Here is a 10,020-nt window from a genome sequence, read left to right as displayed (position 1 = left end):
AGAATTGTTCAGTATGATCCTGATACAAAATGTAGTGAGGTGCTTCTTAATTTATATCGTGTGCTTCTTCTCTTTCCTACAGTGTATACAGAGTACCTGTATGTACTATAACAAATGGTGTGTTTGGCTGGATTCTAAGGCCATCCACTCTGCTGTTCCCTCCCCCCCAAAAATATGCTTTTTCTCTGTTTCTTTCTTTCATTACTCTAAGTATTGTCAGCCATCCATACAATCTGACTTTTGTAAGGGTTACTACTATCCAATATGTTGTTATATGTGTGAACCTCAGGTATTAGTGTTGAAATCCTCCTCCTTAACTGATTTCAAGAGATTCCTTAGCCTTCCATCTCCATCCCTGTGTATCAATTTTTTCTAACTCTATCCATACATTTTATCAGTTTTTATTCCAGCTTAATAAGATACTCTATTCTATATATAGTATAATAATAGCCAATTCCTAAATGTTGGAAAATCTTTTCAAAAGTCCTCCCTGGGCATTATATGGCTGTGTCTTTTAACAAGAGATAATGTGTATAAATGTAGCCTTAATTTATTGCTACATGATTCTTTGAATTCTAATGAGTATCAAGAGTGGTTTCAGAAAGCCATAGCCTACTTTGTGTCAAATTATACAAAAGCTGTTGGAATTTTGATACATGCATTCATAACAATGTGTACCAATGATTATACCTGGCTTTCCATCACTAATAATCAGCAACAGATTGTCCAAGATGTGCAGCTGCTGGGCTGCTGGGCTGGTTTCCATACAAGCACCACGGTTCTTTTAATCATGCTCTCCAACTCAGTGGCCCTTTTTCCCAAACTATTACATCAGTACTCTTCAATTCTTCTTGGCAAATCTTACATTTTCCTTTTATGGCAGGCATGATTTTTTCCTCTTGAGATTGATGGAAATATGTTAACTGTTCATATTTAAGATATGAAACTTTTTTCATAACAAATTCATTATCTTGAACCACTTCCTTTCGAATTCTATTTTTAAACATGGCAAGGAAAACATTTCTAAGCACATACAGGGAGGCCACCTGTCAACATATATTGCAAAAAACGTTAACTGCACTTACAAGAACTTCTCAAATATTAGATTGTAGGATCCCATGAAAGTAATAATTGCTTGTTTCCTGAGTAACAGTAAAGATATGTTTTCTAATTTAAAATTCTTAAAAATTGATTTCAAATTGTCAAGAATTCTACACATAATGTTTTCACATCGAATGTAAAATATTCCAATTTTTTAAAACACAATTAAGGCATAGAATTTGGAACATTTTCTAAAGCTCTCAAAAATTTGTCTTAAACTGAATGTTCTGAAACCTTCTTTAATTGAGTGTCCCTGAAATCTACATCAATGTGTATTTGGCCATGTAATATGTGGTCTTTCAGGAATTTACATACATTATTTAATCATAAAACAAATGTGTGTGATAAAAAATGTAATATTACTTACAATGGCTTTATAGATCTTTTTATTAAGGAAATATGTGAATGATTTTTAAGTGACAAAAAAGATTCCTCTGTGTTCTGTCTAGCATATTCTTTCAGATTATCTCCACTTATCATTGACTTTGTGCTACATTACAACATTGAAAGTTGCAGAAAACTGATAATACAACAAATGATGTTCATTCATAGAAATACAAACTGTCCCATGGACAATAATCAAATACTGTCCCAAGTATTTAATTATTGCCCTGCAGATAACAACCAATTTTGAATCTAGTAAGTAAATTATTTTTAGTATTCCTGAATTCCTATACATGTTCCTGTCCTTCATATTCTCCTATGTTCCAGTTGTAACTTGCTTGTTGCCTCATTAATTAATGAAATCAAATAACGTTTTTGACAAGTACATATTTATATTTGTATGAGAATGGTGATTTTACTTTTAAAAATTATACTCTGACAACTTCTAGTATAATTTAAATGTTTATCTTGCTAAAGTTTGTCAGTTTTATTGGTTGAATAATTTCAGAAAGTTTATATCAAATTATCTATCATTTGTGCTGTCTTCACTTTATCTGGGTTTATTCATTGTCATAATTTTCCTTGTAATGCAAGATTAGAAGCTATAATTGCCAGTAGAATATTTTCTTGTTTTCTGGTCAATTAATACATAATGCATATGAATGAACAATACATATTATAGTATATTATCACTTTGCTTTGTTTTTTTTTTAAGAAAAATTAAATCAACAATTATATGAATACTCTTAGGACTAGAAAAGCATGTAAGAATATGGGCTTTGAATTCATTCAAGTCTACACTGACTCAGCTTTAGAAACTATTACTTAAAAATAAGGGTTCAATTTACATTTAGTTTAACTTAAAATATGAAAACATTTAATTGTGTCTATTATCAGCAAGAACCACTAAGTGATGAGAATACAAATATGAATAGGTTTTGGTGTCTGCTCTCAGGAAGCATGAAGTCCAGAACTAAAAATTGATGATAAAGGTATTCTTCTTGGTTTTAGTGTTACATACAAACTGAACAGCTGATCTAATGCTGTTATCTAATGAACAGTTAATGCTAGATAAGTTATAACTGTCACATCTTTTGTACAGAGGAGCTTCCAGTTAATAGTACGTAGTAGTGACTAATGACCCCAAATGTAGTCTTACTTGCCATTTCAAAATAGATTCAGGTAGACATTCAAGATGGCAGAGGAGTAAGACATGGAGATCACCTTCCTCCCCACAAATACATCAGAAATACATCTACATGTGGAACAACTCCTACAGAACACCTACTGAATGCTGGCAGAAGACCTCAGACTTCCCAAAAGGCAAAAACTCCCCAAGTACCTGGGTAGGGCAAAAGAAAAAAGAAACAACAGAGACAAAAGAATAAGGTTGGCCCTGCACCTCTGGGAGGGAGCTGTGAAGGAGGAAAGTTTCCACACACTAAGAAGCTCCTTCACTGGTGGAGACAGGGGGTGGGTGGGAGAAGCTTCAGAGCCACAGAGGAGAGCGCAGCAACAGGGGTGCAGAGAGCAAAGCAGAGAGATTCCCGCACAGAAGATCAGTGCTGGCCAGCACTCACCAGCCTGAGAAGCTTGTCTGTTCACCCACCTGGGTAGGTGGGGGCTGGGAGCTGAGGCTTGGGCTTCGGCGTTCAGATCCCAGGGAGAGGACTGGTGTTGGTTGGATGAACACAGCCTGAAGGGGGCTAGTGCACCACAGCTAGCTGGGAGAGATTCCACGAAAAAGTCTGGAACTGCCTAAGAGGCAAGAGACCATTGTTTCAGGGTGTGTGAGGAGAGGGGAATCTTTCCCTGTCTGCCCACAGAAGGCAGAGCACCACCTAAGTGAGCTCCAGAGTTGGGAGCGAGCTGTGGCTATCAGCTCAGACACCAGAGATGGGCAAGTAACACTAACGCTGCCGTTGCAACCACCAAGAAACCTGTGTGCAAGCACAGGTCACCATACACACCCCCCACCACCACCACCACCTAGGGGACCTGTGCAGCACTCCACTGCCAGGGTCACGTGATCCAGGGACAACTTCCCTGGGAGAAAACACGGCGCACCTCAGGCTGTTGCAATGTCACGCCAGACTCTGCTGCCGCAGGCTTACTCTGCATTCCAATTGTAACTACCATACCCTTCCCTCACTGCAGCATGAGTGGGCCAGAGTCCCCTAATCAGCGGCTGCTTTAACCCTGTAATGTCTGGGAGGGAACAGATGCCTGAGGGCTACCTACACACAGAGGTAGAGCCAAAACCAAAGCTGACCCCAGAAGCTGTGCAAACAAAGAAGAGAAAGGGAAATTTCTCCATGCAGCCTCAGGAGCAGCAGATTAAATCCCCGCAGTCAACTTGGGGTATCCTGCATCTGTGGAATACCTGAATACACAATGAATCATCCCAAAATTGAGGTGGTGGATTTTGGGAACAACTGTAGACTTGGGGTTTGCTGTCTGCAACTAAATTATTTCTGATTTTTATGTTCACCTTAGTATAGGTTTTAGTACTTGTTATCATTGGTTGATATGTTTGTTGGCTTTGTTGCTCTCCTTTTTTTATTACTTTTTTATTTTAATAATTAAAAAATTTTTAATTTTAATTATTTTATTTTATTTCACTTATTGTATTTTTTATTTATTTATTTTTCTTTTTTTTTTCTCCCTTTTCTTCTGAGCCATATGGCTGACAGGGTCTTTGTGCTCTGGCCAGGTGTCAGGCCTGAGCCTCTGAGGTGGTAGAGCCGAGTTCAGGACATTGGACCAACACAAACCTCCCAGCCCCATGTAATATCAATGGGCAAGACCTCTCAGATAGATCTCCATCTCAACACTAAGACCCAGCTCCACCTAACTGTCAGCACGCTCCAGTGCTAGATGTCCCATGACAAATAACTAGCAAGACAGGAACACAACCCCACCCATTAGCAGAGAAAGTGCCTAAAATCATAATAAGTTCACAGACACCCCTAAACACACCACTGGATGCAGCCTTGCCCACCAGAAAGACAATATCCAGCCCCACCCACCAGAACACAGGCACCAGTACCATCCACCAGAAAGCCTACACAACCCACTGAAACAACCTCACCTACTGGGGCAGACAACAAAAACAACGGGAACTAGGAACCTGCAGCCTTCAAAAAGGAAACGCCAAACAAAATAAATGAAGCAAAATGAGGAGACAGAGAAACAGACAGCAGATGAAGGAGCAAGCTAAAAACCCACCAGACAAAACAAATGAAGAGGAAATAGGCAGTTTACCTGAAAAACCATACAGAGTAATGATAGTAAAGCTGATCCAAAATCCTGGAAATAGAATGGAGGAAATATGAGAAACTTTTAACAAGGACCTAGAAGAACTAAGGAGCAAACAAACAATGACAAAAAACACAATAAATTAAATTTAAAATTCTCTAGAAGGAATCAATAGCAGAATAACTGAGGCAGAAGAACAGATAAGTGACCTAGAAGATAAAATAGTGGCAATAACTACCAGAGAACAAAATAAAGAGAAAAGAATTAAAACAATTGGGGACAGTCTCAGAAACTTCTGGGACAAAATTAAACACACCAACATTCAAATTATAGGGGTCCCAGAAGAAGAAGACAAAAATAAAGGGTCTGATAAAATATTTGGAGAGATTATAGTTGAAAATTTACCTAACATTGGAACGGAAATATTCAGTAAAGTCCAGGAAACGCAGAGTTCCATACAGGATAAATCCAAGGAGAAACATGCCAAGACACATATTAATCAAACTATCAAAAACTAAATGCAAAGAAAACATATTAAAAGCAACCAGGGAAAAACAACAAATATCATACAAGGAAATCCCCATAAGGTTAACAGCTGATCTTTTAGCAGAAACTCTGCAAGCCAGAAGGGAATGGCAGGACATATCTAAAGTGATGAAAGGCAAAAACCTACAACCAACATTACTCTCCCCGGCAAGGATCTCGTTCAGATTCAAAGGAGAAATTAAAACCTTTACAGAAAAGCAAAAGTTAAGAGAATTTAGCACCACCTAACCAGATTTACAACAAATGCTAGTAGGAAAAGACTTACAAAAACAAACCCAAAACAATTAAGAAAATGGTAATAGGAATATATATATTGGTAATTAACTTAAATGTAAATGGATTAAATGCTCCAACCAAAAGACATAGACTGGCTTAATGGATAAAAAACGAGCCCTGCTTATATGCTGTCTAAAACAGAATCACTTCAGACCTAGGGACACGTACAGACTCAAAGTAAGGGAGGGAAAATGATATTCCACGCAAATGGAAATCAAAAGAGCTGGGATAGCAATTTTAATATTAGACAAAAGAGACTTTAAAATAAAAACTATTACAAGACACAAACAAGGATACTGCATACTGTTTAAGGGATCAATCCAAGAAGAAGATATAACAATTGTAAATATTTATGCACCAAACATAGGAGCACCTCAATACACAAGGCAAATGCTAACAGCCATAAAAGGGGAAATCGACAGTAACACAATCATAGTAGGGGACTTTAATACCCCACTTTCACCAATGGACAAATCATCCAAAATGAAAATAAATAAAAGAACACAAGGTTTAACTGACACATTAAGCAAGATGGACTTCATTGATATTCATAGTACATTCCATCCAAAAACAAGAGAACACACTTTCTTCTCAAATGCTCAGGGAACATTCTCCAGGATAGATCATATCTTGGATCACAAATCAAGCATTGGTAAATTTAAGAAACTTGAGATCCTATCAAGTATCTCTTCTGACCAAAATGCTATGAGATATCAATTACAGGAAAAAAACTGTAAAAAAATACAAACACACGTAAGTTAAACAATACACTACCAAATAAATAAGAGATCACTGAAGAAATCAAAGAGGAAATCAAAAATACCTAGAAACAAATGACAATGAAAACACGATGACCCAAAACCTATGGGATACAGCAAAAGCAGTTCTAAGAGGGAAATTTGTAGCAATACAATCCTCAAGAAACAAGGAACAAGAAACATCTCAAATAAACAACTTAACCTTACACCTAACGCAATTAGAGAAAGAAGAACAAAAAAACCCCAAAGTTAGCAGAAGGAAAGAAATCATAAAGATCAGATCAGAAATAAATGAAAAAGAAATCAAGGAAACAAGAGCAGAGATCAGTAAAACTAAAAGCTGTTTCTTTGAGAAGATAAACAAGATTGATAAACACTAGCCAGACTCCCCAAGAAAAAAAAGGAGAAGACTCAAATCAACAGAATTAGGAATCAAAAAGGAAAAGTAACAACTGACACTGCAGAAATACAAAGAATCATGAGAGATTACTACAAGCATGTATATGTGAACAAAATAGATAACCTAGGAGAAATGGAAAAATTGTTAGAAAAGCACAACCTTCCGAGACTGAACAAAGAAGAAATAGAAAATATAAACAGACCAATCACATGCACTGAAATTGAAACTGTAATTAAAAATCTTCCAACAGACAAAAGTCCAGGACCAGATGAATTCACAGGCAAAATCTATCAAACATTTAGAGAAGAGCTAACACCTATCCTTCTCAAACTCTTCCAAAATATAGCAGAGGGAGGAACACTCCCAAACTCATACTACAAGGCCCCCATCACGCTGATACCAAAATCAGACAAGATGTCACAAAAAATGAAAACGACAGGCCAATATTGCTGATGAACATAGATGCAAAAATCCTGAACAAAATACTAACAAACAGAATCCAACAGCACATTAAAAGGATCATACAACATGATCAAGTGGGGTTTATCACAAGAATGCAAGGATTCTTCAGTATATGCAAATCAATCAATGTGATACACCATCTTAACAAACTGAATCATAAAAATCATATGATCATCTCAATAGATACAGAAAAAACTTTCGACAAAGTTCAACACCCATTTATAATAAAAACTCTCCAGAAATTAGGCATAGAGAGAACTTACCTCAACATAATAAAGGCCATATATGACAAACACACAGCCAGCATCATTCTCAATGGTGAAAAACTGAAACCATTTCCACTAAAAGCAGGAACAAGACAAGGATGCCCACTCTCACCTCTATTATTCAAAATAGCTTTGGAAGTTTTAGCCACAACAATCAGAGAAGAAAAAGAGATAAAAGGAATACAAATCAGAAAAAGAAGAAATAAAGCTGTCATTGTTTTCAGATGATATGATACTACACATAGAGAATCCTAAAGATACTACCAGAAAACTACTAGAGTTAATCAATGAAGTTGGTAAATTTCAGGATACAAAACTAATGCACAGAAATCTCTTGCATTCCTATGCACTAATGATGAAAAATCTGAAAGAGAAATTAAGGAAACACTCACATTTACGACTGCAACAAAAACAGTAAAATATCTACGAATAAACCTACCTCAGGAGACAAAAGACCTGCATGCAGAAAACTATAAGACACTGTGGAAAGAAATTAAAGATGGTACAAACAGATAGAGAGATATACCATGTTCTTGGGTTGGAAGAGTCAACATTGCGAAAATGGCTATACTACCCAAAGCAATCTACAGATTCAGTGCAATCCCTACCAAAGTACCAATGGCATTTTTCACAGAACTAGAACAAAAAATTTCACAATTTGTATGGAAACAAAAAGACCCCGAATAGCCAAAGAAATCTTGAGAAAGAAAAATGGAGCTGGAGGAATTAGCCTCCCTGACTTCAGACTATGCTACAAAGCTACAGTAATCAAGGCAGTGTGGTACTGGCACAAAAACAGAAATGTAGGTCAATGGAACAGGATAGAAAGCCCACAGATAAACACATACACATATGGTCACCTTATCTTTGATAAAGGAGGCAAGAATACACAATGGAGGAAAGACAGCCTCTTCAATAAGTGGTGCTGGGAAAACTTGACAGCTACATGTAAAATAATGAAATTAGAACACTTCCTAACACCATAAACAAAAGTAAACTCAAAATGGATTAAAGACCTAAATGTAAGGCCAGACACTATCAAACTCTTAGAGGAAAACATAGGGAGAACACTCTATGACATAAATCACAACAAGAACGTCTTTGAGGCACCTCCTAGAGAAATGGAAATAAAAACAAAAATAAACAAATGGGACCTAATGAAACTTAAAAGCTTTTGCACAGCAAAGGAAACCATAAATAAGATGAAAAGACAACCTTCAGAATATATTTGCAAATGAAGCAACTGACAAAGATTAATCTCCAAAATATACAAGCAGTTCATGCAGCTCAATGTCAAAAAAACAAACAGCCTAATCAGAAATGGGCAGAAGACCTAAATAGACATTTCTCCAAATAAGATATACAGATTGCCAACAAGCACATGAAAGGATGCTCAGTACCACTAATCATTAGAGAAATGCAAATCAAAACTACAATGAGGTATCACCTCACGCCGGTCAGAATGGTCATCATTAAAAAATCTACAAACAATAAATGCTGGAGAGGGTGTGGAGAAAAGGGAACCCTCTTGCACTGTAGGTGGGAATGTAATTTGATATAGCCACTCTGCAGAACAGTATGGAGGTTCCTTAAAAAACTAAAAATAGAACTATCATATGACCCAGGAATCCCACTACTGGGCATATACCCTGAGAAAACCATAAATCAAAAAGAGACATGTACCACAGTGTTCACTGCAGCACTATTTACAATAGTCAGGACATGGATGCAACCTAAGTGTCCATCAACAGATGAATGGATAAAGAAGATGTGGCACAATGGAATTACTCAGCCATAAAAAGAAACGAAATTGAGTTATTTGTAGTGAGGCGGATGGACCTTGAGTTTGTCATACAGAGTGAAGTAAGTCGGAAAGAGAAAAATAAATTCTGTAGGCTAACACATATATATGGAATCTAAAAGAAAAAAAAAAGGTTCTGAAGGACCTTGGGGTAAGACAGGAATAAAGACACAGATGTAGAGAATGGACTTTAGGACACGGAGAGGGGGAAGTGTAAGCTGGGATGAAGTGAGAGCGTGGCACTGACATATATACACTACCAAATGTAAAATAGCTAGTGGGAGAAGCCACATAGCACAGGGAGATCAGCTCGATGATTTGTGTCCACCTATAGGGGTGGGATAAGGAGAGTGGGAGGGAGGCACAAGAGGGAGGGGATATGGGGACATATGTATACATATAGCTGATTCACTTTGTTATACAGCAGAAACTAACACATCATTGTAAAGCAATTATACTCCAATAAAGATGTTAAAAAAAAAAGAAAATCAATTTACTCTAAGTGCTCACAACACATGGTTTGTTCAGTTTCATTTATGTAATAATAATGTATTTAGCATCTACCATGTTCCTTGCACAGTGTTAGATAGTAAATTTAAAAGATTCATGTGGCATAGATTCTCCCCTTAGCTGAGCAAATATAAGTGTTGTTGGTGAACGAGGAGGAGGAAACATAAATCATTAACTGCATGAAAATGTCACAGGAATTACAACAGAATTATGAACAAAGAATTAAGGTAGCAAAAGCAGAAATTTAAGCCCAAATGG

This window comes from Balaenoptera borealis (genome assembly GCF_965194805.1).
Source record: "Balaenoptera borealis genome assembly, chromosome: 11".
Taxonomy (NCBI): Eukaryota; Metazoa; Chordata; class Mammalia; order Artiodactyla; family Balaenopteridae; genus Balaenoptera; species Balaenoptera borealis.
Note: the sequence above shows the minus strand (reverse complement) of the source record.